General features: G+C 43.0%; 1 protein-coding gene across 8 annotated transcripts in view; it reads left to right on the top strand.

Moving 5' to 3' along the window:
* FGGY (FGGY carbohydrate kinase domain containing) overlaps positions 1 to 27499 on the top strand; it is a 502857-nt gene that overhangs the window by 462750 nt on the left and 12608 nt on the right. Inside the window, exon 15 of one of the 8 annotated variants that reach the window (XR_011144409.1) lies at positions 25766 to 25904. The exons of the other annotated variants lie outside the window; for them this stretch is intronic. The gene's annotated coding sequence lies outside the window, so the exon portion shown is untranslated. The remainder of the gene's footprint in view (positions 1 to 25765; positions 25905 to 27499) is intronic. 8 annotated transcript variants of the gene reach the window in all.

The raw sequence follows: 27499 nt of genomic DNA, 5'->3' as shown, positions 1-27499 counted from the left end.
TAAAGTCCATGCTTTATTCAGATGTCCTTAATTTTAACATAACATCCTTTACTTGCTCCAGGATCCCATCTGGTGTATTAGGTTACACGTAAACATCTTGTGTCCTTAGGCTTCTCTGGTTTTTGATGACTCTGACAGTTTGGAGGAGTCTTACAGAATGTTCAGTTGGCATCCGTCTGATGCTTCTTTAATGATTAGACGGTGGTTGTAAGTTAGCGGGAGAAGGTCCACAGAGATGAAGCACCATTCTCATCACATCACATCAAAGGTACATACTGTCAACATGACTTGTCAGTGTTGATGCCAACTTTGATCACCTGGCTGAGGTAGTGTAGGCCAGGTTTCTCCACTATAAAATTACTTTTTCTACTTTATATGCTGTTCTCTTTGGGAGGAAGTCACTATGTCAATCCCACACTTAACAGCATGGAAATTATGCTCTATTTCCTGAAGGGTGGAATATTTACATAGACTTAGAATTCTCCTGTGTGGGAGATTCATCTCCTTATTCATTCATTCTTTCTGTATTTACTCAGTCATTTCTTTATGATAGTTTTGGTTCATAGATATCTATGGTATATTTTGGGTTATAATCTGATACTACTTACTCTGTTTCCCAATTCTTCCACTTTTGACCATTGCAAGCTCCTTAATTGCCTTCTTTATCTCCCTGATATAACCTCATAATTCTGTATGTATTTTTTTTAATTACTTCTTTAATTTTGGGCAGTATAAGATGTTCTAGGCTCATCTTTTATATTTCTTGCCCCAGACCTGGAATCAGCCACTTCTCCAAGGAATTCTGATTGTTTTTATTAGAGAATGATATTAGAAACCAAAATCCAGACATCGAGTGTGCTCCCTGCTACTGAACTGTTTTTGCTTCTAGGGAGGCCAGCTGACAGTGAAAGGAAATATATGTGCATATACTTATCTGTGTATATACCCATCTCTATAAATATTTCTCTATATAATCATCTCTGTCTACATTAATCTACACATTAGTTTATACTGATGTCTACAACTGTAGTCTGTTACCACATAAATCATTCTAACCTTCCTCTTTCGCTTATTTGTAAACTCTTACTCAAATAGTGAGAAACCTGGCTCCCACCATTCAACATCATTTTTTAATTGTTCAGTTCTAGTGTACCTGTATGGAAATTTCAGAATTGTTAACCCAGACTCTTATGGAGTATAGCTTCATCAACTAGAGCACAGAGTTTATGTACAGTTCCTTTTGCCTTTTGTTTTACAAACTCTGCCCATTTCCAAAATTACTTAGATCAGCACCTTAATCTCCCACAACCTACAGTGAGACTGTCTCATATCATACATTGTATTACAGTTAGATTGCTTGACACTTACTATATTATTCCGTCATAGGATTCCCCTCATCTCTGAAATTATTTTTTGAATTTTCATATCTCATGGTTCACTCTTTGTGCTATAACATTCAGTGGTTTTGACAAATGCACAATGTTGCATATACATGGTTACATTCCAGAATGTCACATAATTGGAATCATGAATATGTAACATTTTCAGACTCATTTCTCTCCCTTGGTAATATGCATTTAAGATGCATCCATGTGTTACTGAGGCTTGGTAGTTCATTTTTTTAAATTGTGTAATAATATTCAATTGGTATAGATGGTACAGATATACCAGTTTATTTATTCACTCACCTACTGAAGGACATCCTGGTTGTCTCCAGTTTTTGGAGACTATGAATAAATATTTGCATGTAGGTTTTTGTATGGACTTTAGTTTTTAAATGGGTCAGAATATAATTGCTAGGTTGCACAATAAGACTATATTCACATTTGTTATAAAAGAGCAAACTATCTTCCAAAGTAGCTATACTATTTTGCAGCTCCACCAGCAAAGATTGAGAGTTCCTGTTGCTCACCATTTATGTGAAAGTTTGATACTGCCAGTTTTGTGGATCTGGGCTATTTTGTAGTGATATACAGGTTTGTAGTGATATATCATTATTGTTTTAATTTTTAATTCGCTAATGCAAAATGATATTGAGCATCTTTTCGTATGATTATTTGCCATTAGCCTATTTTCTTTGGTTAAGTTCATATCTTTTGGTCATCTTTTTACTGGGTTGCTTCTTTTGTTATTGTTGAATTTTAAGTATTCTTTGTATATTTTTGATACAAATTCTCAACTATATGTTTTACAGATATGTTCTCCAAGTCTGTGGCTAGTCTATTCATTCCCTTGAAATTGTCTTATCACAGAGCAGTTTTTAAATGTTAATGATCCAACTAGTCAATTTTTTCTTTCATGGATTGTTCTTTTGATGTTGTATCTAAAAACTAATCATTAAACCCGAGTCCACCTTAATTTTCTCCTGTGTTATGTCCTAGAACTTTTATGGTTGTACATTTTACCTTTAGGTTTATGAACCATTTTAAGTTAGGTTTTGTGGGAGGTATAATGTCAGTGCATAGATTATTTTATTATTTTTTTGGCATGTGTGTCTCCAGTTGTTTCAGCATCATTTATTGAAAAGACTACCCTTTATCCTGTGAATTGACTTTGCTCCTTTGTCAAAGATCAGCTAATTGTGTTTGTGTGGGCCTATTTATGGACTGACTTCATTGATCTGTTTTCCTGTTCTTTGACCAGTACCACACTATTGTGATTATTATAGCTTTATGTAAGTCACGGGCTTCCCCTGGTAGCTCAGCCAATAAAGCAACTGCCTGCAATGCAGGAGACCCCAATTTGATTCCTGGGTCAGGAAGATTCCCTGGAGAAGGGATAGACTATTCTTGGACTTCCCTGGTGGCTCAGATAGTAAAGAATCTGCCTGCAGTGTGGGAGACCTGGGTTTGATCCCTGGGTTGAGAAGATCCCCTGGAGAAGGGAACAGCTACCCACTCCAGTGTTCTTGCATGGAGAATTCCATGGACAGAGGAGTCTGGCAGGCCCTAGTCAATGGGGTCACAGAGTCAGACATGACTGAACAACTTTCACTTCACATAGTGAGTCATGAAGTCTGACTTGGTTCTTCTTCTTTACTATTATGTTGACTAATCTATGTCTTTTGCCTTTCCATATAAACCTTAGAATCATTTTGTTGATGATTTACAAAATAGCTTTCTGAGTGTTCAATTGGGACTGTGTTGAATCTATTGATCAAGTTGGGAAAATTTGTCATCTTAACAATATTGAATCTTAAAATCCATGAATACAGAATATCTCTCTATTTACTTAGATCTTCTTTAATTTCTTTCATTAGAGTTATGTATTTTTCCATATATAGATTCTGTATATTTTATGTTAAACTTATGGCAAAATAAGGTTTTGCAGTATGCTAATATAAATTATTTCAACTTCAAATTTCAGGATTTCGTTGCTAGCAACTTGTGGGACATAATTATATATTACTTTAGGTCCTCTGATTTTACTGTGCTCTTTTATTAGTTCAAAAAGGTGTTTTGTTTGTTTGTTTTTATTATTTGGGGTTTAGTTACGTCATCTGAGAATGAAGACAGCTTTATTTCTTCCTTCCCAATCTGTATGCTTTTTGTTTCCTTTTCTTGTCTTATTGTGCCATCTAAGACCAATACAATCTTGAATAAGAATGGTAAGAAAGGACTTCCTTGCCTTGTTCCCAGTTTTAAAAGAGAAAACATCCAGTTTTTTCTCATTAAGTATGATGTTACCTGTAGAGGTTTTGGTAGATGTTCTTTATCAAATTGGATATGTTCCCATATTTTCCAAGTTTGCTGAGAGTTTTTAATCATGAATAGGTATTAAAGTGTATCAAATGTCTTTTCTGCATCTATTAATATGATTATTATTCTTTAACCTGTTGAGGTGGTGAATTACACTGATTGAATTTTGAGTGTTGAACCAGTCTTGCATAACTGGAATAATTTCTATTTGGTTGTGGTGTATATTTCTTTTTATACATTATTTAATTTGACATGCTAATATATTGATAATATTAAAGATTTTACATCTGTATTCATGACATGTATTTGTTTTTGGATTTCCTTTCTTGAAATGTCTTATCTGATTTTTGGTAGTAGAGTAATGCTGGCCTCAGAATGAGTCAGAATGTCTTTCCTCTGTTCCTCTTTTTTTTTTGGAGGAGATAATGAAGAACTGGTATCATTTATTTTTTAAGTGTTTGGTAGGGTTCACTAGTAAAACCATCTGAGCCTGGCGCTTTGTGGGCTTTTTTGAAGTTTGAATCTTTCATTGAATAGTCTGTTTCATCTAAGTTATAAAATTTATGGGCATAGAGTTGCCCATAGATTCTTTTTTTATCTGACAATGTCCATGGGATCAGTAATCATGATCTCTCTTTAATATCTGATATTAGTATTTTGTGTCCTTTCTCTATCTTGGTTAACCTGGTTAAAGGTTCATCTATTTAATTGATCTTTTCAAAGAACCAGACTTTAGTTTCATTGATTTTCTCTATTGTTTTCCTGTGTTAAGTTTCATTGATTTCTGCCTTTTATTATTTTTTTCTTGCTTTTTTTCTTCTTTCTTTCTTTGTTTGATGTAGGCTTAAATTGTTTCTCTGTCTTAGGGCTTCCCCAGGAACTCCTCCGTAAACAGAGCCTGCATCTTTCAGCTGTAATCCACTATTATTTTACTGGAGCACTTTTAGTGTGGTTTTAAGGGGTGGGAAAGGGAAAGCACTCTAGAATCTTTTGATTTAATCTTGAGCCTGTGTCCTTGGGTTGTGACCTTCACAAAGGTTTCCTACCTTTTTACCTCCCTTGTTAAGTGAGAAAGGGAGGTTAGAAGGGGCTAGGGTTCAGAAGATGTCCCTCCCCTGGATAGGATGAGGCTTTGGTTAAGCCTTTTATCCTTGAAAGTAGACCTTTGTTATAAAGAACTCTCCGGCATACTTCACAGTGTTTCTTCTCTTTCACTCCTGCTGGAACCAGTGGGGGATCATTCTTGCTTCTTTACAGTGAGTACTTGGTAGGGTTCCCAGAGGTAAAATTCATGAATGTGTGGGGCTCCCCCTAAAACTACAGCCCCTGAAATTTCTCAGTCTCATGCTAATACACACTCAGCCCCCAGCACTTCATCAAAATTGTCACTTAAATGTTTCTACCAGTTTGTGACTCCAGTGGCTTCTACTGTAGGTAAGGAGCTCTGGCCTGCAACTCTTTGGAATTCTCCTGTCTCTCCAGAACTCAGGCTGGTGGTTTTCCCCGTAACCTCATTTCTCCAAACAGTCTGAGTGGAAGTGAAAGTTGCTCAGTCATGTCTGACTCTTTGTGATCCCACGGACTCTCCATGGACTTCTCTAGGCCAGAATACTGGAATGGGTAGCCACTCCATTCTCCAGGGGATCTTCCCAGGGATTGAACCCAGGTCTCCCACATCACAGGCAGATTCTTTGCCAGCTGAGCCACAAGGAAAGCCCAAGAACACTGGAGTGGGTAGCCTATCCCTTTTAGAGTGGATCTTCCTGACCCAGGAATTGAACCACGGTCTCCTGCATTGCAGGCAAAAACAAGCTGAGCGCTGTCAGTAATTTTCCATTTGTTAGCTCTTTTCTTATTATAGGAATGGGAGTAATGACTTCTAACTTCTTTACACACTGGAGCTATAAAAGGAAGTCACTTTATATATTTCCTTAGTGTATTTTCTGATTCTCCTGCAAGACCATAAATTTATGAAAGCAAGGGCTGTGTCTGTTTTATTCACTAGTATATTTTCAATAGCTGAAATAGTACCTGACTCAAAGTAGCTGCTTAATAAATATTTGTTAGATACATTGACTAATCAGTTGACATTCACTGGGCACATCAGTACACTAAGGCACTGTGCTTGGTATGGAGACACAGCAGTGAAAAAGTTCCCACGTGTCTACGGCCACTACAGTGGTAGTAGGGGGCATGGTAGACATTCTATAAATGGAAATAACAATAAACTATGAATCAGGAGATAGGTAGGTATTGAAGCATGGAAGACACCTACCTAAACTAGCCTAAGCAATACGGAGGTAAAACATTGCCAGAGGAGGAAACCACCACGTGAATTGAGTTGTAAAGAACAAGTCACTTCTGGCTCATATAAGGGAGGGTGATACTGGCAGAGGAACCAGCATGGACCTGTTAAAGTTCATGTACGACAACATGTAAGGTGATTTTCTCACCACAACGCATGTAACATTTAGTGTGCCACACAAAGCAGGCACCATTAATCCATTTCACAGATCAGAGAGTTTAAGTGACTTGACAGAGTGTCACCAATGCTGAGCCATGGAGCAAGCCCCTTTGAGTCCAGAGTCCATTTTCCTCCTGCTGCAACGATGACTAACGCACGAGTCAGAGCCTGGCGGAGGAGCCAAACACGTAAACAGGTCTTTCTGGTGCCAATTGCTCCCTTTGAATTTGCTTCATTGTCGTTTTTCTTTAAGACTGCAGCCCTCGAAGTAGTGAGCTGCAAATCAGGGCTGCTTTGCAAATGCCCACAAACCACTGAGGGGAGTTTTGTCAAAGAAGGCGGGAAAGAAAAATAAACGTGGGCTTCTACTCTTTAAACCTCAGCCCAGTGAGGCGGACTTCCCGGAATACTTCAGGCCGCTTCAAAGGCCTATTGTGGGAAATCTCCAGATGTGCGTGGAAAACCTCACTGGGGAGCTTCCCAGTGAAGAGGCCTTTTAAGCTTGAACTGAGATGAAGGAAGTTGACGTGATGAGTCCTACCAGGTGGCCCGTTTTCTGAAGGCACCCAGATTCCACCATGACTTTGAGAAGGCGGGGGTGTTGGGGGGTGGAGATGTGCGGATTAGCCAGTTCAGATGCCTTTGCCCAGCAGTACATCTTCTTTGATTGTGGAGAGTGCGGGTTGTTTTTTGCTAGAGTCAGGGATGGGGGCATTCACCAAATGATTTATCTACTTTAAATGGTTGGTGACAGCCTGGTCATTCCTCCAGCCCATCTTGGGAGGCTTGGGAGGGATTTCAGGATTGGAAAAAGTCGAGGCCCTGAGCAATTCATGCCAGTTCTCACAAGGAGGCCTCTTGGCGTTCTGAGAGCCAGCATCCTCGGGATTCTTGCTCGGAGACTGCCCTGAATCTCCACTTAACCCATTTACCCAGTGCCTCACCTGGCCTCAGTTGGACATCTTCTTGCTAGACACGGTGGAATCAGACAGACCCAGGTTTAAATCCTGGCTCTCGGGTTCACTTTGCCATCTTGGAGAGAGCAACTTCAATTTGACCAGCTCTCAGCTGCCTCACGGAGACAGCAATGGCACCCCACTCCACTACTCTTGCCTGGAAAATCCCATAGACGGAGGAGCCTGGTGGGCTGCAGTCCATGGGGGTCGCTAAGGGTCAGACATGACTGAGCGACTTCACTTTCACTTTTCACTTTCATGCACTGGAGAAGGAAATGGCAACCCACTCCAGTGTTCTTGCCTGGGGAATCCCAGGGACAGGGGAGCCTGGTGGGCTGCCATCTATGGGGTCGCACAGAGTCAGACACGACTGAAGCGACTTAGCAGCAGCAGCTGCAGCAGGTTCCTCATCTGTAAAATGAGGGGACCTAGTCTGCACCATTACCCGTGTGGAGGAGATGAATGACTGAGTTGATGCACTCATGGGACCCAGCATATAGCCTGGCACAGAGTGAAGACCCACTCTGCTTTTATCCTTTTCCTCTCCCCACCAGTCGTAAAGGAGGGCAGGGACTGTCCCTTTTGGCCTTTGAATGCTTCTTCTGTAGCTCTTTAAATCCTCTCCCTGCCTAGTCCATATGGACTTAGCTAAGTATTTTGAGATCACAGTGTATTTAAGGGAAAGTCCTTTTGGCTACAGCTAAAATTAGGCCTCTCTTTTGCTCCTCTGTTTGCCGCCCCCCTTCCTCTTTTCACTAAGCAGAGGCACTGACACTGGAAACGCTTGAGAAAAGTTGGGAGAACAGCTGGGAGTTGTTCTAGACGCCGGCAGCTGCTCTCAGCACACAGGCACCGAAGAGGGTGCTCCTGATCCGAAGGGAGAAAGGGTGCCTGTGCTTGGCAAACCGCAGGGTCGGGGGTGGGGGTGGGGGCCCCGTTACCGTGTCCTCCACCTTGTGCTCAAAGAAAGAAAGAAGGGGTGGGCCGGGAGGCGGGGGCGGGAGGAGTGGCAGATCAGAGAGAACCGTGGAGATGGAGCGGAAGAGCTCAAGGGAAGGTGGTGCTTAAGAAGTTCAGCGAGGTGGCTAGTTATTTAGCTGCCTAGCTCATGCAAACAGCTGCTTCTCCCTCGGGACTACAATAGTAGAATTCTCCCACTGATCTGGTGCTCCGGGCTGCTCTCCCCCTGGAAAGTACAGTCTCACTCGGAGATGGCCTCTGAGCGCCTAGTGGAGGCCCGCGCCTCCGCCCCTGTTGTGGCCGCAGCTCAGCCCACCGCCTTTCCATCATCTCCCTCTCCAGGCCTGCCTTCCCTGCAGCCACATCACCTGAGTTTTATCCAGGTGTCTGCCTTCGAGCTATGTAACCTGGCTTGGGCAAGCTACTTCACAGCTTTGTGCCTCATTTTCCTTATCTGAAAAATGGGGACACGAATGGAGATTGTCTCAGAAAGTTGATGTAAAGATTAAATGAATAAATAGTTATCAGGGGCTTAGTATAGTGACTGGCGTGTACCTGCTCAATATTGCTTTCTATCGTCCTCATCCCTGTTATCATTGTTATCATTTCATTTATTCCCTTGGCTGTAATGCCGCCCCTCCCCCAACACACAGACTTTTTCTTGTGACCTAGGTCCTCCTGTTCCTTCCGTCATGAGTTTAAATGTCACTTCCTGAGAAAAGTATTTCCCAACACCCCCCAATCTAAACAAGTGTTCTTCGCATGATATCCTGTAGCCCAGTACTTCCGTTCCACAAGTGTAATGAATTGGTATAGATATTTTTGAGGATATTTGCTTGCTATTTGTGTCTGGTAAGTCTATCAAGGGTGAGAACTATGCCGATTTTATTTGTTTTTTAATTTATATATTTTAATTGGAGGCTAATTACTTTACAGTATTGTAGTGGTTTTTGCCATACATTGACATGAATGAACCATGGGTGTACGTGTGTTCCCCGTCCTGAACCCCCCTCCCACCTCCCTCCCCATCCCATCCCTCTGGGTCATCCCAGTGTACCAGCCCTGAGCATCCTGCCTCATGCATCGAACCTGGGCTGGCGATCTGTTTCACATATGATAATATACACGTTTGAATGCTATTCTCTCAAATCATCCCACCCCGCCTTATCCCACAGAGTCCAAAAGTCTGTTCTTTACATCTGTGTCTCTTTTGCTGTCTTGCATATAGGGTCATCATTACCATCTTTCTAAATTCCATATATATGCATTAGCATACTATATTGGTGTTTTTCTTTCTGACTTACTTCACTCTGTATAATAGGCTCCAGTTTCATCCACCTCATTAGAACTGATTCAAATGTATGCCAATTTTGTTTACCAGTAACTGCCAGAGCCTAAAACAGGGATTGTCACATAGTAGGTGCTCAATAAATGTATATAAATGGAGGGAGGAAAGAAAGAAGGTGGGAGAAAGGGAGAAAGGGGAAAAGAAGAGGGAGGGGGAGCAGGACAAGGGAAAAGGAAGTGAAGATTATTGGGACAAAAAGAAAAATTGCTTCTAGAGCTCACTCTCCGTGAGATCTGATTCTCTCATACTTCTCAGGACATCGAGGGCTACCTAGCCTCCTCTGCCCTCACTTCTCTTTCTTGTTTCCCACCCATCTAGGACTTGCTCTAGGCATCTCCATCATATTGCTATAACAAAGATACCTTCCAGCATATTGACTGTTTCACAAATCCCTTCTTATTAAACACAATGAAAAGGCAGACATTTGTCCTCTGAAGATACTATCTTAATTAAACTCTTGTAGGATCAAGACTCCAGGTAGTGAGCCGTGGAGATAAATAAGCAAGCTTTTGGTGTCACTTGGCCCCTGGGGACCTTACTTATAAAGGCCCTTCCTCCAACATCATAGAAATTTTCAAAGATATCATGGCAGAATTTGGGGGTCAGGAGACTTTTCATCTGACCTCAACTCTGCCTGACTCCATGTTAAATGCTGAGCCATTCCAATGGTTCCTGCCACTGGCCAGCTGTGACCCCAGAGTGTCTGTGCACCTGACCCCAGAGTGTTCGTTCCCTCCTGGCACAGTTCACACAGCCTCCCTCCTGGGTGTCCCAACACAAGGACTGACTTTGCTGTGACCCACCTGTCAGAGGAGACTTGGGAACTCTTCTCTTACAGGTAGACCACTCAGAAAGGCTGCCGGGAGCATCGTTTTATTTTTGGTGGAAAAAAAAATATTTTTAAAGGATGAAAAAGAGGACATGATACAGCATGATATCTAGAACAATTTATAAAGGATTACAGTCTCATTTAGCAAACAGGCTTGAAATGGCCTGTGAGGATGCCAGCTCTACTGCTTTAGCAAAACGTGTCTCAGTTTTAGTGAACTTATAAACCAACATGCTTCCGTTTTGGAGTAAAAACTACATCCCAGATCATAGGGTTGTCTGCAGAGGTGCATTTATCTAGCACCTGAGGAACATGCAGAAACAGAGTAGACTTCTCTAAGGAACACACTGGGATTTTTTTTCTTAATATCTAGATTCTGATCAAAGATTCAGCAGTCCTAAAGATAATCCAAAATCTGTGTCTCAGTATAAGTAGTTTCAGGCCTTAGATCCAGTCACTAGTAGTTCTCAAACATCAGTCTCAAAAAGGATGTCTTCTCTTCATGGAGAGGGTGATTCCATGAGGAGAAATGTTGGGGTTCAAAACTCAAAGCTACACTAAGACCCACGCTCATCTCACCTGGCAAAGAACTTTCTAGGCTGCCATGGAGGTAAAAGGGGCCCAGTCCAGCAACACAGCTTCTTCCAACATCACTCACTTCACTTTACTCTGAAAAACTGAGTCCTTCATTCCTTAAGGAAGACTTCCTGAAGGAGGTGGCATTTTGTGCTCAGACAGTCATGTCTGATTCTTTGCGACCCCATGGACTGTAGCCCGCCAGGTTCTTCTGTCCCTGGGATTCTCCTGGCAAGAATACTGGAGTGGACTGCCATTTCCTTCTTTGGGGGATCTTCTGACCTAAGGACTGAACCCACATCTCTTACATCTGCTGCATTGGCAGGCAGATTCTTTACCACTGAGCCGCCTGGGAAGCCAGTGGCATTTTAGGTTGACCATTTATTCACCATCCATTCATTCAGCAAATATTTACTGGATGAGCATCACCAGCAAGCTAATCTCTGTGCTTCAGTATGACCTGTATACATAGGTCCTACCCCCCTGGAGTTGTTGGCCCAATGACAAAGTCGGAGAATAAAGAAATAATTGTACCCATAACCAATATATTCATTATGAGAACTTAAAGGGAGGTACAGGGTGTGATGGGAGTGTTTAAATGCAATTTGAGATCTGTAAACGTGCCTAGTGATTGCTACCTTCTAGGGCACTTGTCTTATGAGAATGGGAAGTGTGCCCTGGAGGGGAGATTTACCCCCGACAAATTGCCAATGCCTGTGATAATAAAATCAGATGAACCTTTTAACCAGTCTTCTTATATTTTAATTCTCTACAGAGAGTGCAGCCCTCCCACCCACGCTGTCCACACTCAAGGTGAATAGCTCGTACCACCCTGCTCTTTGATATACCTCTGAGTTAAATAGATAGATTCTATTACCTGGGTTTGAATTATGGATTTATCATTTACTATCTGGGTAATTTTGAGCAAGTTACTTAACCTCTGTTTACCATTTTGCAATTTTAGTTTTTATTGGAATACAGTTGATTTACAATGTTGTGTTAGTTTTAGGTGTACAGTAACCTCTCTTCTCTCCCCTATAAAATAGAGTTAATAATTATAGCGCCCATCTTACTGGGTCACTGTGAATATTGATGAAATAAGGCATGTACACTCTTAACATGGTGCAAAATGCATATGACCCCAAATAATGTTAGCCGTGGTTACTATACGTGCTTAAGGAGTAGTGGTGATTCTTGTTTTCTTCTTTTCTACAAGGATGGAAGTAAGATCTGGCCCCTGAGCAGAAATCTGCTGGGGATGTGAGAGAGTAGGAGGCAGAAGGAAATTTCCTTCCAGTGTCTGATTTAAACGGGCCTCTCCGTGTCCATGGGCTTCCCAGGTAACGCTAGTGGTAAAGAGCCTGCCTACCAGTGCAGGAGACTTACGAGACACAAGTTCAATCCCTGGGTCGGGAAGATCCCCCACAGGAGGGCATGGCAACCCACTCCAGTATTCTTGCCAGGAAATCCCATAAATAGAGGAGCCTGGCGGGCTATGGGCCATAGGGTCGCAAAGAGCGACTTAGAACGCATGCTTCATGTCCATTCCAGCCTTGAAAAGCTCCCAAGTTCCCCATTGAATTCCCTATGCATGTCCTGTACACATTCACTCTGGGGTGGAGGCTCCCACCCCATGCATCCCCAGGTAAAGGCTCTGTGGTTCCAAGCAGCCACAGTTGCTTGCGCGAAGATGTCTGTGCATAAGTGCTCTAGTACTTTCCATGGCCTTGTGTCTTCTGTCCTGACACATTTTCCTGTCTTCCCATCTCCTCCTGACCACACTCAGGAAACCGGGAGATGCCTCTTTGGGAGGGTCTCAGCCACAGATACCCTGCTGAGTATCCAAAAGTTACACTTAAACTCCCAGGCTGTCCAGAGTTGCTGTTTTAAAAAAAAAGTGCCTTCACATGTCAGAAGTAGGTGCCAGATCTTGTAGCACTTACAAGGACAAATACATTTCTTACTGAGAAATGGAGCTTGAAACCCACATGACTGGCTGATGTAAGCTTTGGCCAGGTCTGTGAGGAACCTTTGCAACATTATTTCTGCTGATGTTCTTTTCTTATACCTGATGTCCTCTGAATAGGAAGAGGCAAGGCTGAGGCTTTGCTGCTCCATGGCTCTGAGTAGGCCCTTTCAGATCTAGAGAAGCAGGCTGTGTGCAGACATCCCTCAATCCCAATCCTCACTCTGTCTCCAACTAACCAGGCAGATGCCTAAGCCCAGATATCTATGAGTTCTTGAGCTGCTTCTGACAACTTTTGTTCCCTAACACCCACATCTGTTTGCTCCCTAACACCTCCATCACCAAAGCCTCCCAGTTCAGTTCAGTTCAGTCGCTCAGTCGTGTCCGACTCTTTGCGACCCCATGAATTGCAGCACGCCAGGCCTCCCTGTCCATCCCCAACTCCCGGAGTTCACTCAGACTCATGTTCATCGAGTCAGTGATGCCATCCAGCCATCTCATCCTCTGTCGTCCCCTTTTCCTCCTGCCCCCAATCCCTCCCAGCATCAGAGTCTTTTCCAGTAAGTCAACTCTTCGCATGAGGTGGCCAAAGTACTGGAGTTTCAGCTTTAGCATCAGTCCTTCCAAAGAACACCCAAGGCTGATCTCCTTCAGAATGGACTGGTTGGATCTCCTTGCAGTCCAGGGGACTCTCAAGAATCTTCTCCAACACCACAGTTCAAAAGCATCAATTCTTCGGCACTCAGCCTTCTTCACAGTCCAACTCTCACATCCATACATGACTACTGGAAAAGCCATAGCCTTGACTAGACGGACCTTAGTCAGCAAAGTAATGTCTCTGCTTTTGAATATGCTATCTAGGTTGGTCATAACTTTTCTTCCAAGGAGTAAGCATCTTTTAATTTCATGGCTGCAGTCACCATCTACAGTGATTTTAGAGCCCAGAAAAATAAAGTCTGACCCTGTTTCTACTGTTTCCCCATCTATTTCCCATGAAGTGATGGGACCAGATGCCATGATCTTTGTTTTCTGAATGTTGAGCTTTAAGCCAACTTTTTCACTCTCCTCTTTCTCTTTCATCAAGAGGCCTTTTAGTTTCTCTTCACTTTCTGCCATAAGAGTGGTGTCATCTGCATATCTGAGGTTATTGATATTTCTCCCAGCAATCTTGATTCCAGCTTGTGTTTCTTCCAGCCCAGCATTTCTCATGATGTACTCTGCATATAAGTGAAATAAGCAGGGTGACAATATACAGCCTTGATGTACTCCTTTTCCTATTTGGAACCAGTCTGTTGTTCCATGTCCAGTTCTAACTTGCTTCCTGACCTGCATACAGATTTCTCTGGTATTCCCATCTCTCTCAGAATTTTCCACAGTTGATTGTGATCCACACAGTCAAAGGCTTTGGCCTAGTCAATAAAGCACCTCTTATATCTGTATGCATCTCTCTTGTCCAGTAGCACTACACTGATTTCCCCCCAGACCCCTGCACCTGGCCCCTGCCAGGTTGAACACAGCAGAGCAGCCCAGTGGTGCGCCTCTGGCTTCCCTGTGCCCAGGGAAAGGAGACTGCAAGCAAGGGCTGTGCGGGCACTGCCTGCCTCTCAGCTGTGTGTCGTTCACCCTTGCCCTTGCTCTGTCTGCTCTGAACTTGCTGGCCTTCTCCTGCCTCAGATGTGTCATTTTCCCCTTCCTCCACATGGTCCTCTCCTCTGCTGGATGCATGCTTCCCCCGTCCTTCAGCCAGCTCATGCCAGCACATCTTTGAATGTCAGCCAAGCCATAACATATAGGGTGCATACACACATACATACCATATCATACATACATGCATGCCATGCCTCAGAGGCAGTGCGCCAGTCCCGGGGGGAAGAGTGAGGCCTCATCTCTGATTCAGCCGCTCCCTGACAGAGAGAGGAAGGATCTGAGGAGACAGCTGTCTGAACTAGCCGTGTCATGTCGCTCCTCCTCACGCTCCTGAGCAGACTGTCCAAGGGGAGGCTGTGGACATGATCATTTCTTCTCACCTTGTCTCTAACCTGGCAGATCATTCCTTGATTACCTGGCAGAGATTAATTTGACTTCTGCAAGCAAACTTGCAAAGATTTCCTGCCCAAACTATCAAACATAACCTCACCTATCTCTCTAGCCACATCCAAAACATTCATTCAAAGAATTTTTTTTTTTTCTTTTGGGCCACACTCTGGACTCACCTGATGGTTCAGTGGAAAAGAACCCACCTGCCAATGCAGGAGACATAGGTTTGATCCCTGGGCCAGGAAGATTCCCTGGAGAAGGAAATGGCAACCCACTCCAGTGTTCTTGTCTGAGAAATCCCATGGACGGGGGAGCCTGGTGGGCTCTAGTCCATGGGGTTGCAAAAGACTCAGACAGGACCTAGTGACTAAATGACAACAACAACTCCCAGCGCAGACTAGGCCAGAGTGGGAAGAGGAAGAGGAATGAGAAGGGAGTCGGGTGGGAGAGAACTGCCCAGACTGACTTGAGGACATTGATAAAAAGCACTCCACTTGCCCTCCTCCTCCCCCCATACAGATTCCTGGCCACACTGAGACTCTCTTCCACTCACCAGCCCTCTGGGGCAAGGCGTAGGCCACCTTCCTCCCTTTGCCTATGTCTTCTCCCCAATGTATCCCATCCAGTGCTCCATTCCCCCCAACCCCTCTTCAGTTCATGGGAAAGATCTTCAGCCCAGAATCCCAAGTTCTTGTCCTGGCTTTGACACCAGCTGATTCTATGATCTTCTCAGAGTATCATCAGTTTCCTTCTTTGAAGCTTTTTCAGCAGCGTGGATTTCACCCCTGAAACCACTGTGCACAGAGGCAACCAACATTTGTGAACACTTGCTTTATACAAAACGGCAGGCTACGAGAACTTCCAGATGTTCAAGCTGGATTGAGAAAATGGAGAGGAACCAGAGATCAAATTGCCAGCATCCGCTGGATCATAGAAAAAGCAGGAGAATTCCAGAAAGACATCTACTTCTGCTTCATTGACAAACCAAAGCCTTTGACTGGGTGGAACACAAAAAAGCTGTGGAAAATTCTGAAAGAGATGGGAATACCAGACCACCTGACCTGCCTCCTAAGAAATCTGTATGCAAGTCAGGAAGCAACAGTTAGAACCAGACATGGAACAACAGACTGGTTCCAAATTGGGAAAGGAGTACGCCAAAGCTGTATATTGTCACCTTGCTTGTTTAACTTATATGCAGAGTATATCATGTGAAATGCCAGGCTAGGTGAGCACAAGCTACCAGGAGAAATATCAATAATCTCAGATATGCAGATGACAACACCCGTATGGTAGAAAGGGAAGAGGAACTAAACAGCCTCTTGATGAAAGTAAAAGAGGAGACTGAAAAAAACTGGCTTAAAACTCAACATTCAGAAAACGAAGATCATGGCATCTGGTCCCATCACTTCATGGCAAATAGATGGGGGAACAATGGAAACAGTGAGAGACTTTATTTTCTGGATCTCCAAAATCACTGCGGACAGTGACTGCAGCCATGAAATTAAAAGACGCTAGCTCCTTGGAAGAAAAGCTATGACCAACCTAGATAGCATATTAAAACACAGAGACATTACTTTGCCAACAAAGGTCTGTCTAGTGAAAGTGATGGTTTTTCCAGTAGTCATATATGGATGTGAGAGCTGGACCATAAAGAAAGCTGAGCACCGAAAAATTGATGCTTTTGAATTGTGATGTTGGAGAGACTCTTGAGAGTTCTTTGGCCTGCAAGGAGATCAAACCAGCCCATCCTAAAGGAGATCAGTCCTGGGTGTTCATTGGAAGGACTGATGCTGAAGCTGAAACTCCAATACTTTGGCCACCTGATGTGAAGAACTGACTCATTGCAAAAGAGCCTGATGCTGAGAAATACTGAAGGCAGGAGAAGGGGATGACAGAGGATGAGATGGCTGGATGGCATCACTGACTCGATGGACATGAGTTTGAGCAAGCTCCGGGAGTTGTTGATAGACAGAGAAGCCTGGTATGCTGAAGTCCATGGGGTTGCAAAGAGTCGGACACAGCTGAGCGACTGAACTGAACTAACTTTCTACTCACAATCCCTATGAGGTAGATATTATTCCCATTTTACAGAGAAGAAAGATTAAGACTTAGGAATATTAAGAAAATTGCCCAGGTCCATAGGCTGGTGAAGATGGGTTTCAAACCTAGATCCGCTTTCACACGAAAGCTGAGTCCCAACCGTACTGCAGGGAAAGAAATAACAGTGACTTTTTACAAAACAAGAAATAGAGCTCATCCTCTTTCATTCATGCATTATGCAGGAGAGGAAATGCCTTTCTTGAATTCCCCCTCATACATACCTCTTCCTGGGAGCTAAGAAGAGGGAAAGCACACATTGGGACTTCACACGCTCGTCTGTAAGAGTCACAGACCCAGTACCAGAGGAAGAGGAAGAAACAGAGGAGGGAACATTGGGTGCTGTGAGGCTCTTAGGTGTCAGAGCAAACCCAACCTGAGCCTTTGGATGCATGACAAACAAACTGAGGACCAGAATGGTTATAAAACTTGTTTGAGTTCATGCCAGTTAGAGATGGAGAGCAGAGACTAGACCCCAGGCCTCCTGACTCCACAGAATTGCCAGTGTCAAATAGGCCTCCTCCAATCAAAAAGAACTTTCAAGAACACTGACTTTGTCCCCGTCTAAAAGCCATGCCGAGCTGTATGTATTGGGTAAGTAAGCCAAGGGTATTGGGCATTGCAAACATGTTCTCAGAGAGACTTCCAGCTGAACACACAAAGAAGGGAGTCTCCAAGGAACAGGGTAAGGATTGTCTGAAGGGATCTGTGCTGGTGAGATTACAAAAATCATAATATATGAATAAATGAACATATGGAAGAAATCAAGCAAAGCCCTTTCCTTCTTCCCATATGTAAACTCAGTCTTTGCCTCAAATCATTAAGCAAACACAGATGCAGCCAAACCAGGCACCAGATGGCAAATGAGAATTGGAAGAAAAGGTAAAGAAAGCTTTCGGTGTTTATTCAAAGATGGGGGAAAGCCGTGATCCGAAATGCCGTGGTTTCTACGGAATGGTCACCTGAGGCCACCAAGACCCCAAAGTGACCAAAACCAAACAAAACAAAACTAGAGTAATCTTGATTGGAAAGTTGTAGGCAAACCACCACTATCTTCTGTCAGTGGAATACAGCATCAGAAGAAAGTGATAATTCTGAGAAATGAAAGAAAGAGTTAAATAACAAAAGGACCAGAGACGGACAGGAAGGTGGGAAAAATGGACTTTAGCTGAGTTCTTGCATGAGGCAGGAGCTTTGCACCCTTGGTCTCCTTTAATCTTTACAACCACCCATTTAGGTATTGGCCAAATTTTATAAAGAAGGAGATTTTGTAAATGGACCGAGAGAGAGTACGTTCCAAGGTCACATCACAGGAATTCCAATCTAGCTATTTCCAGTGCTTTCTGTGTACCTCTCCCAATTAGAATTTGCAATTAAAGAATTCTCATTTCTTATCTTTTACCCTGTTGTCAGACCATGTAATATTTGACACAGAAATACGGCCCTGGAAAGGTTCCATTTACCCTATAATCACCAAGCGTTTGTCACAGGCCACACCCCTGGGAATATGCATGGGTTATAGTTGTGTACCAGACACACAGGGGGAATCATATGGCACTCTCTCGCCCCCTCTGCCCACCCCACTGGGTGTAAAGAAGAAGGGATCCTAGTCGGGTACTGCGTAGAGGGGAGACCAGAGCAGATGCAGACTGGAGGAAAGAGCCTGCCTGAGAGCGTAACACCACTTCTGTTTCATCACAGACCCCCTTGCACACTCCTTACCCGCCTCTTAGCTTGTCCCTTGGGAGTGAGCATCCGTAACAACAAACCAAAGGGCATCTTAGTTTTCCAGTGTGTGTGAGTTCATATATACAGGATAGGAAAATTCCAATAATGTTTTCGTTTCAGTGAAGAGCTTAAATGAACATGAAAGTGTACCCCCTCTCCCCAAATCAGTCAGATCACTCCTTAGCTTGTGGGTGGACCAGCAGTGCAGAAACTGCCTGCGCACTCGGCAGACCTGTCTCCTGACTCCTCCACTAACTAAGCGTACTTCTTAGGCAGGCCACTCTTTACCTCTAGTTCCTAGTCTCTAAAACAGAATTCACGTGTGCTTTGAAAGGCTGTTGTGGGACTTTCTTTCTTTCCCTCTTACCCCTCTTCTCTCCTTCCAGCTGGCCAATCTCCTTATGGCTATTTACTTTTTTCACTTTCCCATTTTGTTCTTCTTTTACCAAATCCGAATCCAGCTTTCGACCTTATGCCTGCCTGAAGGCCGCTGAACACTATAGGGAAACACTATACAGCAATAGGGGGCTTCCCTGGTGGCTCAGCGGTAAAGAATCCGCCTGCAGTGAAGGAGCTGCAGGAGACCTGGGTTCGATCCCTGGGTTGGGAACATCCCCTGGAGGAGGGCATGACAACCCACTCCAGTATTCTTGCCTGGAGAATCCCATGGACAGAAAATCCTGCCAGGCTTAGTCCGTAGTCACAAAGAGCTGGACACGACTGAAGCGGCTTAGCACTCACGCGTGCACACATACAACAATGAGGCCGACTTCTAACTTTATGTATGAATGATCCCCGGACAGCCCCCTCACCCTCTAGTTTCTAGCTGGATTTGGCCACTGGGCACCAGAGGAAGCCTGGAGGGTGGATGGAGCTATTTGTTTCCCCAGCTCCCTCCTTGCTGAATTGCCACGGTTTAGCTGATCCATCTACCATGTGTCTATACCATAGGCCACAATTCCACAGTTCCGGCATGTGGCCCTCTCCCTCTTCCCATCTTCTCTCCAGGTGATGGAAATCACTCCCTCCCCTTGCTGCTTCAGGCCAGGAGGCGGTAATGGTTCTCCACTGTTGCCAGTCTTTTCCTAAACCTTCTTTAAAACAAACCCTTTGTTAAGCTTTACTTCAGTTACCCAATGTGGGTGTCCATCTGTTTCCTCATAGAAACCAGACTAATACATCAGATAAGTCTCTAATTTTCTGCAACATGATATCAAATCTTCTCCATTCCCAGCCCTATCTTTCCTCTCACATTCAGGCATATGACCTATTTATTTTCAACCCCCAACTACCTCAAAAAGGAAATAAAGCCATTGGAAAGACACCTACTGTCAAACCTGTGTTTCTCATATCCAGTGATGTGCTGAAGCTGACTCTTGCCTGCTCCCAGGAGGCAACTGTGGGCATCTCTGCCTAGCTTCACTTTCAGTGACATCACATTTAGTTCAGTTCAGTCACTCAGTTGTGTCTGACTCTTTGTGATCCCATGGACTGCAGCATGCCAGTCTTCCCTGTCCATCACCAACTCCCAGAGCTTACTCAAATCATGTCCATACAGTCGGTGATGCCATCCAACCATCTCATCTTCTGTCATCCCCTTCTCCTCCTGCCTTCAGTCTTTCTCAGCCTCAGGGTCTTTTCCAATGAGTCAGCTCTTCACATCAGGTGGCCAAAGTATTGGAGTTTCAGCTTCAGCATCAGTCCTTCCAATGAATATTCAGGACTGATTTACTTTAGGATTGACTGGTTAGATCTCCCTGCAGTCCAAGACACTCTCAAGAGTCTTCTCCAACACCACAGTTCAAAAGCATCAATTCTTCAGCACTCAGCTTTCTTTATAGTTCAACTCTCACATCCATACATGACCACTGGAAAAACCATAGCTTTGACTAGATGGACCTTTGTTGGCAAAGTAATATCTCTGCTTTTTAATATGCTGTCTAGGTTGGTCATAGCTTTTCTTCCAAGGAGCAAGTGTCTTTTAATTCCACGCCTGCAGTCACCATCTGCAGTGATTTTGGAGCCCCCCAAAATAAAGTCTCTCACTGTTTCCATTGTTTTCCCATGAAATCAGCCATAGTGGAAGTCTTTACACCCCAGTGCTATGAATCAGAGCCTTTTATATATATATATATAGAACCAGTTGTTGAGCATTTGTCAGCATGCCACTGCTTACATCCAGATGCAGCCTTTTGCTCCTTTGCATTTGGTAGAGTGGAAGAGACACCCCACCTGTCATCAGAGGCTCCTCCACCTCCCACTACCTTTGATAATCCATTGGTGTCTTCCTCTGGCGTATTTAGCCTCTCCTTCCATACAAACTCCCCATCAATATTTAAAGCTGCTCTAAACTTGTGCTATTCCACACTGTAGCCACTCATCAGACATAGTTACTGAGCACTTGAAATGTGGCCAGAACAAACTGAAATGTGTAGAAGACATACCAGATTTTGAAGATGTAGTATGAATACAAGAACATAGACTGCTTCATTAATAATTTTTATCTTGTTGAAAAGATATTTGGGATATAATAGGGTAAATAAAAGACATCAAAATAAAGTTCAGCAATTTCTTTTCAGTTTTTAAAATGGCTTCTAGGAAAGTTAAAATTACTTACAGAATTCACATTATTTCTATTGGACAGTGCTACCACAAACTCTCATCTTAAAAATAAAATCTCTTCTTCTCCCTATCAGCCCCTCCAGTTACTGCCTCTCACAGTCAAAAATGCTTTAAAAAGTGGCCAGAGTCATTGTCGTGATTTTCTTTATTTTGCATCACTCTATTTGTTTATTTTTGGTAGTTCCGGGTCTTCCTTGCTGTGCGGGCTTTTCTCTAGTTGTGGTGGGTGGGGGCTACTCTCTAGCTGTTGTGCACCAGCTTCCCACTGGGGTGGCTTCTCTTGTTGCTGAGTGTGGGCTCTAGGCATGCGGGCTTCAGAAGTTGTGGTGTGTGGGCTCTAGAGCACAGGCTCAGTAGTTTTGACACAGGGGTTTAGTTGCTCTGTGGCATGTGGGATCTTCCCAGATCAGGGATCGAACCCATGTCTCCTGCATTGGCAGGAGAATTCCTTACCACTCAGCCACCAGGGAAGCCCTGTCATGATTTTATTACACACCACCTCCCTCCTCAACCAAACATGATCTGCCTTCCTCTTCCACAAATCGACCAGAATCATGATAGTTTAGGTCACTAATGCTAACCTAGGTCATTGCACACCACAAAGGACTGTCCGGGCCTTACCTTGCTTTACCCTGAGCAGCATTTTGCAATGTGGCGTACAAGCTTCATTGAAACACTTTTCTTTTTATTTTTTTAAACTTGATTAAAGTATAGTTGAGTTACAATATTGTGTTAATTTCTATTGGACAGCAAAGTAATTCCATTATTCATATATAAATATATATATATATATATGCATTCATTTTTGCATTCTTTTCCATTATGGTTTATCACAGGATACTGAATATATTTCGCTGTGCTATACAGTAGGACCTTGTTCCCTGCAAACTCCCAATCCATTTCCCCCCACTCACTCTCCCTCCTCTTGGCCAACACAAGTCTGTCCTCTCTGGCTGTGAGTCTGTTTCTGTTTCACAGATAAGTTCATTTGGAAACACTTTCCCATTGACAGCATACTTTCTTGATCTTCCTCCTACTGAGATGCTCTTAATGCTGTTGTCCAGATTCCTTGTCAGCTCCTGTCTCTCCTCTCTACCTATAACATCTTGTCCCTCTCATCCACTTCTAAGGATTCACTTTCTGTTGATATGCAAGCAGCTCTACATCTACACTTAAAGGCCTCACAGGCGTCTCAGTTTAAACAGGTTCAAACCTGAACTCAGCATCTCCACCTTTGCCTGCAGAACTGGCGCTAGCTTAGGACGTGGCACTAGAGGTGATGGTACCACATCTATTTAATCACTTCTGCCAGGACCTCAAGGACATTCGGAGCCCACCCTCTTCTTCTTCCTCCACTTTGGTCTCTCCTGGTCTCTTTCTAAACTACTCATTGTGTCTCTTTAATTCTCCACTTTGTCTTAATTGCACAGCCCCATCCTAGTCCAAGCCACCGTCAGCTCTCACCTGGACTTCTCAAGAGCCTCTTGAATGGGTTCCCTACCACCACTTCTACCACTCTAATCCATTCTCTACACATCTGCCAAAGTGATCTTTTACAAACTTAAATAGTATGCTTTAGCTTAAAAATCTTCAGTGTCTTCCCCTTGACTTTGGCATAATGGTGGAAACCTTTAACATGATTTTAAAAGGCCACCCCAAAACCTATTCGTGCCTTCATTTGTAGCTTTGTCTGTTTTCACTCTCCCTGCATTCTGTCTACAAACCACCGTGAACTTCTTTTAGTTCTTCGAATGTGCCATATTTTCTTGACTTGGGACCTGCAAATATGCCTTTTCTTCAGCCTGGGACCCTCTTCATCAATTTTCTTTAACTGTTTGCCCATGTCCTTGTGAACCTTCAGATAGTTCGCTAAGCCCCCAAACTAGTTTTGTCTCCATCTGGCGCTCTCACATAGCTCATGTGTTTTTCTAATAGACTCTAAACTCCATGAGGTCAAGGATCTGATTCACTTACGTATCCACAGTGCCTAGTACAATGTCTGGCACACAGTGGATCCTCAATAACTATTTGTTGAAAAGTAAAACATTATCTGGCTCAGACTTCTCGTTTTGGAGATGAGGAAACTAGTATCCAAAGAAAGGAAGCAGTTCATTCAAAATTACCGAGCCCAGACTGAGATTCATACAGGACCAGAGCTTCCTGATTTCCAGGTCAGTCTTCTTTCCAGTGCATCATGTGTTTGTCAATAATTTAGCAAACAGAGGGAAGTAGACTGAATTCCCTATGTTTTGAGAAAGCCAGTACAAGCTCATGTTCATAAGCACAGCTGACATAGTTGTTGTTTTCTTTGTTTTATGTAAAAGGCCTGGAAGTCCAACCCAAAAATAAACTCCGTATTTCTAAACCTACAAGCTCCTACAACTTTTATTGCCTAGAGGCCCCATTCTGCTCATTGTCCTTCTTCCTTCCCCGCATTAACCAGAGGCATCAGTTGACATTCAGGGTTGAGCAATGCCTTCATTCCATGCTCTTTATCAATCCCCTGCCCAGGCAGCATGTCACATGTAGCAGAAGATTAGGAAGTGCTGTCTTTAAATAGTAGTGCTCAAGAAAACAATATAAGATCCTGTATAGTGCTGGGATGGAGATAGTGGAGATTTTTATAAAAATAACAAATTTTTTAGCTCTCACTTGTGCCAGGCACTAAATTAGATGGTTTGCATGTATTTTCTCTTGTCTTACTAACTCTATGAGTGATTATATCTATCGTTTCTACTTTACAGATGAGTAAACTGAGGCATAAAGAGGTCATTAAATTGCCTAAGCCATTCAGTTAAAAGAGCCAAGGCTCTGATCTAGGCAGTCCAGAGCCCATGCTCTTAACTGTGTGATATCTGAAAGTGAAGAACAGGCTGACCTGACAGCAAATATCAGAAAGTACAGCTGAGGGAGATCCCAAAGTTGAATTATACAGATATCCCGTCCCTGATTCACTCATTCATTGATCTATCTACTCATTCGTTCTTTCACTCTCTCAACATTACTTATCGAAAAGTCACATTATATCAATCGTTGAGGATACTGGTAAAATTAATGGCCTCTCTCCTCTGAGCTCTCACTGTCTAGTGTAAGAAACATATAAGTAAACAGACATTTATCCTACTGCGTGCCAAGTGCTAAGATAGAGGGGGCTTTGGGAACACAAAAAAAGCTCATAAACCAACTTAAAAGGACACATATGATTTATCCGGGACCTGCCTGCCGTGCTTTTTCTATTCTGTGTACCTCAGCTCTCTCCTTCCTTCCCAGTTTCCCTCCAGGCTTTCTCATGCTTTTGGTGCTTTGCCAACGTCTTCGGCCTCCTCTACTCCTGGTTTCAGATGCAGTCTCTCTGCTTGTCTTTGTCCTCCTAATGTAGGTTTGAAATGCATTTTGGCATATCCAGAAGCATATCTGTACCATAAAGCAGTCTAACACCAACCCCAAAGGCTAGACCAGGATGTGCATGCCCCACTTCTATATGACTCTGATCTAGGAGAGTTGGAAACCTAAAACATGGAGCTTTAAGGAGTGTGGAGGACAAGATAGATGGAAAAATACCTGTGTCTTAGGAAATTTGGTTATTTACCAAGCTACACACAGAGAAATTGACTAGTGACTACCCAACATCCCTTGCAGCTCAGTCATCATGTCTTGCATGCCTTACACCACTTTTTCATGATCTTATAGGATATTGGCCTCTGTGCAATGGGGGAATTTTTGGTTTTACAACAGAGTATAATAAAATAAATACATCAGATTTGGAACATTAAAAAATGTTAATGCCATCACATTTTTATTTTCTGCTATCAATTATGGTGCCTGATCTATTGACCAAAAAATATCTTCACAATACAAAATTAGCTTTGAAACAGGAAGTGTAAATTTCCAAGGTGTTTGGACCCTGAGAACTTTCAGGATCCTGTATTTTCTCAAGTTGCAATCTCCCATCAGCCTACTCCTTCCTAAACTTTGTTTTTCTTCTAAGGTCATAAATGAAGCATATTCTAGCTAAGGAATGTCTGTGGATTAGATGTATCAATTGAATTTGACAAATAAAAGAGAATTAGTGGTGACGCTTATTGATCAGTGTTTGATTTAATGGACAGGGACTCACCCCTATATATGGAAGAAATAAGTCGGAAGAGGTATATAGACTGAAAAAAAGGGACTGAGATTCTGGCAATAACTGTCAGGTGGAGGAAGACATTTGATAGGAATGATGTGACAAACAAGATTAAATTATTGGGCAACTGAAGTCAGAAAGTGGCAATTATAATATTGAAAACACTTTGAAACCATAAGACTCAAACATTGGATGGGTCTTGTAGACAGACGCTGAAGTACATGATGATGACAAACCCCTGGATGGATAGATAGGGAGATGATATCTAAGCCTTAGGCTCATTTGACATCAGCAAGAGGCTAATGATGACAGCACGGAGATGCAGAGGAACTAAATATGATTGTATCTCTATCGTTAGATGGCATAAAACTCAGAGAAGAGGTTTTTGCTTGCAGATGGAGAAGTCATCCAGAAATGATGATAAGAAGCCATGAGACTGTTGACATCCACCACCTTCTCTAATCCACCCACCCCACCAACCTGAAACATATATCCAAGTATGAGTAATACATGTTAACTCTTACTTTTAATAAAGCTTCTGGGAAAATAAGGTTTGTTTCAGTTGATGAGTAAATAGTAGTAGTGATAATAACAATCACTATGCTTTTAATCATTTATTTCATAACAATATACCTATAAAATAGGTATTAAGATTCCCATTTTTAAAACTGAGACTCAAGAGTGTTAAATGGCAGAGCTAGGGTTTGAATTATGGTCTCTTTTATCACCAAAGCCTTTGTTCCGCAGTGAATGGTTAAGAATGCTGCTGCTGCTAAGTCGCTTCAGTCGTGTCCGACTCTGTGCAACCCCATAGACGGCAGCCCACCAGGCTCCCCCATCCCTGGGATTCTCTAGGCAAGAACACTGGAGTGGGTTGCCATTTCCTTCTCCAATGCATGAAAGTGAAAAGTCAAAGTGGAGTCTCTCAGTCGTGTCCGACTCTTAGCAACCCCATGGACTGCAGCCTACCAGACTCCTCTGTCCATGGGATTTTCCAGGCAAGAGTACTGGAGTGGGGTGCCATTGCCTTCTCCAGAATGGTTAAGAATAGAATCCCAAAACTGTCTGTCTTCTTATCTTTCAGTTGGGGATGTGAAGTAGGTAAAGTGTTTAATGGGGCTTCCCAAGTGGCGCAATGGTAAAGAATCCGCCTTCAATGCGGGAGACACAAGAGACATGAGTTCAATCCTTGGGTCATGAAGATCCCTTGGAGAGAGTAGGAAATGGCAACTGGCTCCAGTATTCTTGCCTGGAAAATTCCATAGGAGCCTGGCAAGCTACAGTCAGTGGAGTCACAAAGAATCATACACAACGTAGTGACTCAACAACAGCAACAAAAAAGTGTTTAATAGAGTATTGGGCCATTAGCTGCCATTATTATTTTTGTTGTTGAGTTATTGTTATTAGTATTATTTCTGTTACAGCTTACTGCAGTACTCAGCCAGAAATATCAGCAGGACCATTTCTTTTTCAGTCAATAAAAGATTATTAAATGGGTGATAGCTTGCAGTTTTGAGGTCTATAATTTGATGCTTTTAGCAAGAAGCTTGATACTTTGCCTTTGAGAAAACTCATAAGAGCCAAGTAAGTAGGATGAATAGTCACTCAGCTATTCATTTTAGGGCCCAACCCCTTTGCCACCAGGCCCTGTAGTAGGACCGCATCTCAAAATATCACAGTGGTAGGTATCCTTACCTATTATGGGAACTCTCCCCTCTACCATGATTGCATGGTTGACTTGGAATGAGGCTGTACCTTGTTGGAAAGCACGGTAGGTATATTCCCTCTTAGAGTGAACCTAGTTAAAAAAAAACAAAACCCTAATAAAATGTACCATTGAGAGTAACTGGTTCATTTGTCAACTGAGAGTTAATTAAAAAAAGACATGTACATGGAACCAACAGATTGCAAAGCTGGCAAAGATTTTAAAAATAATCTAATCCAATCCCTTTATTTTGCTGATAAGGAAAGTGAGTCCCAGGGAGGGCTAGAGCCTTACTCAGGGTCATACAGCTGGCAATAATTTTGTTTGTGTCAGAAATTAATATGAACAGTCTTTCCATACATCAATGAATCTTCCTGCCTTTGTGAG

This window comes from Capricornis sumatraensis, chromosome 2 (assembly GCF_032405125.1).
Source record: "Capricornis sumatraensis isolate serow.1 chromosome 2, serow.2, whole genome shotgun sequence".
NCBI classification, from domain to species: domain Eukaryota; kingdom Metazoa; phylum Chordata; class Mammalia; order Artiodactyla; family Bovidae; genus Capricornis; species Capricornis sumatraensis.
The sequence above is the reverse complement of the archived record's forward strand: the minus strand, read 5'-3'. Positions and strand labels throughout refer to the sequence as shown.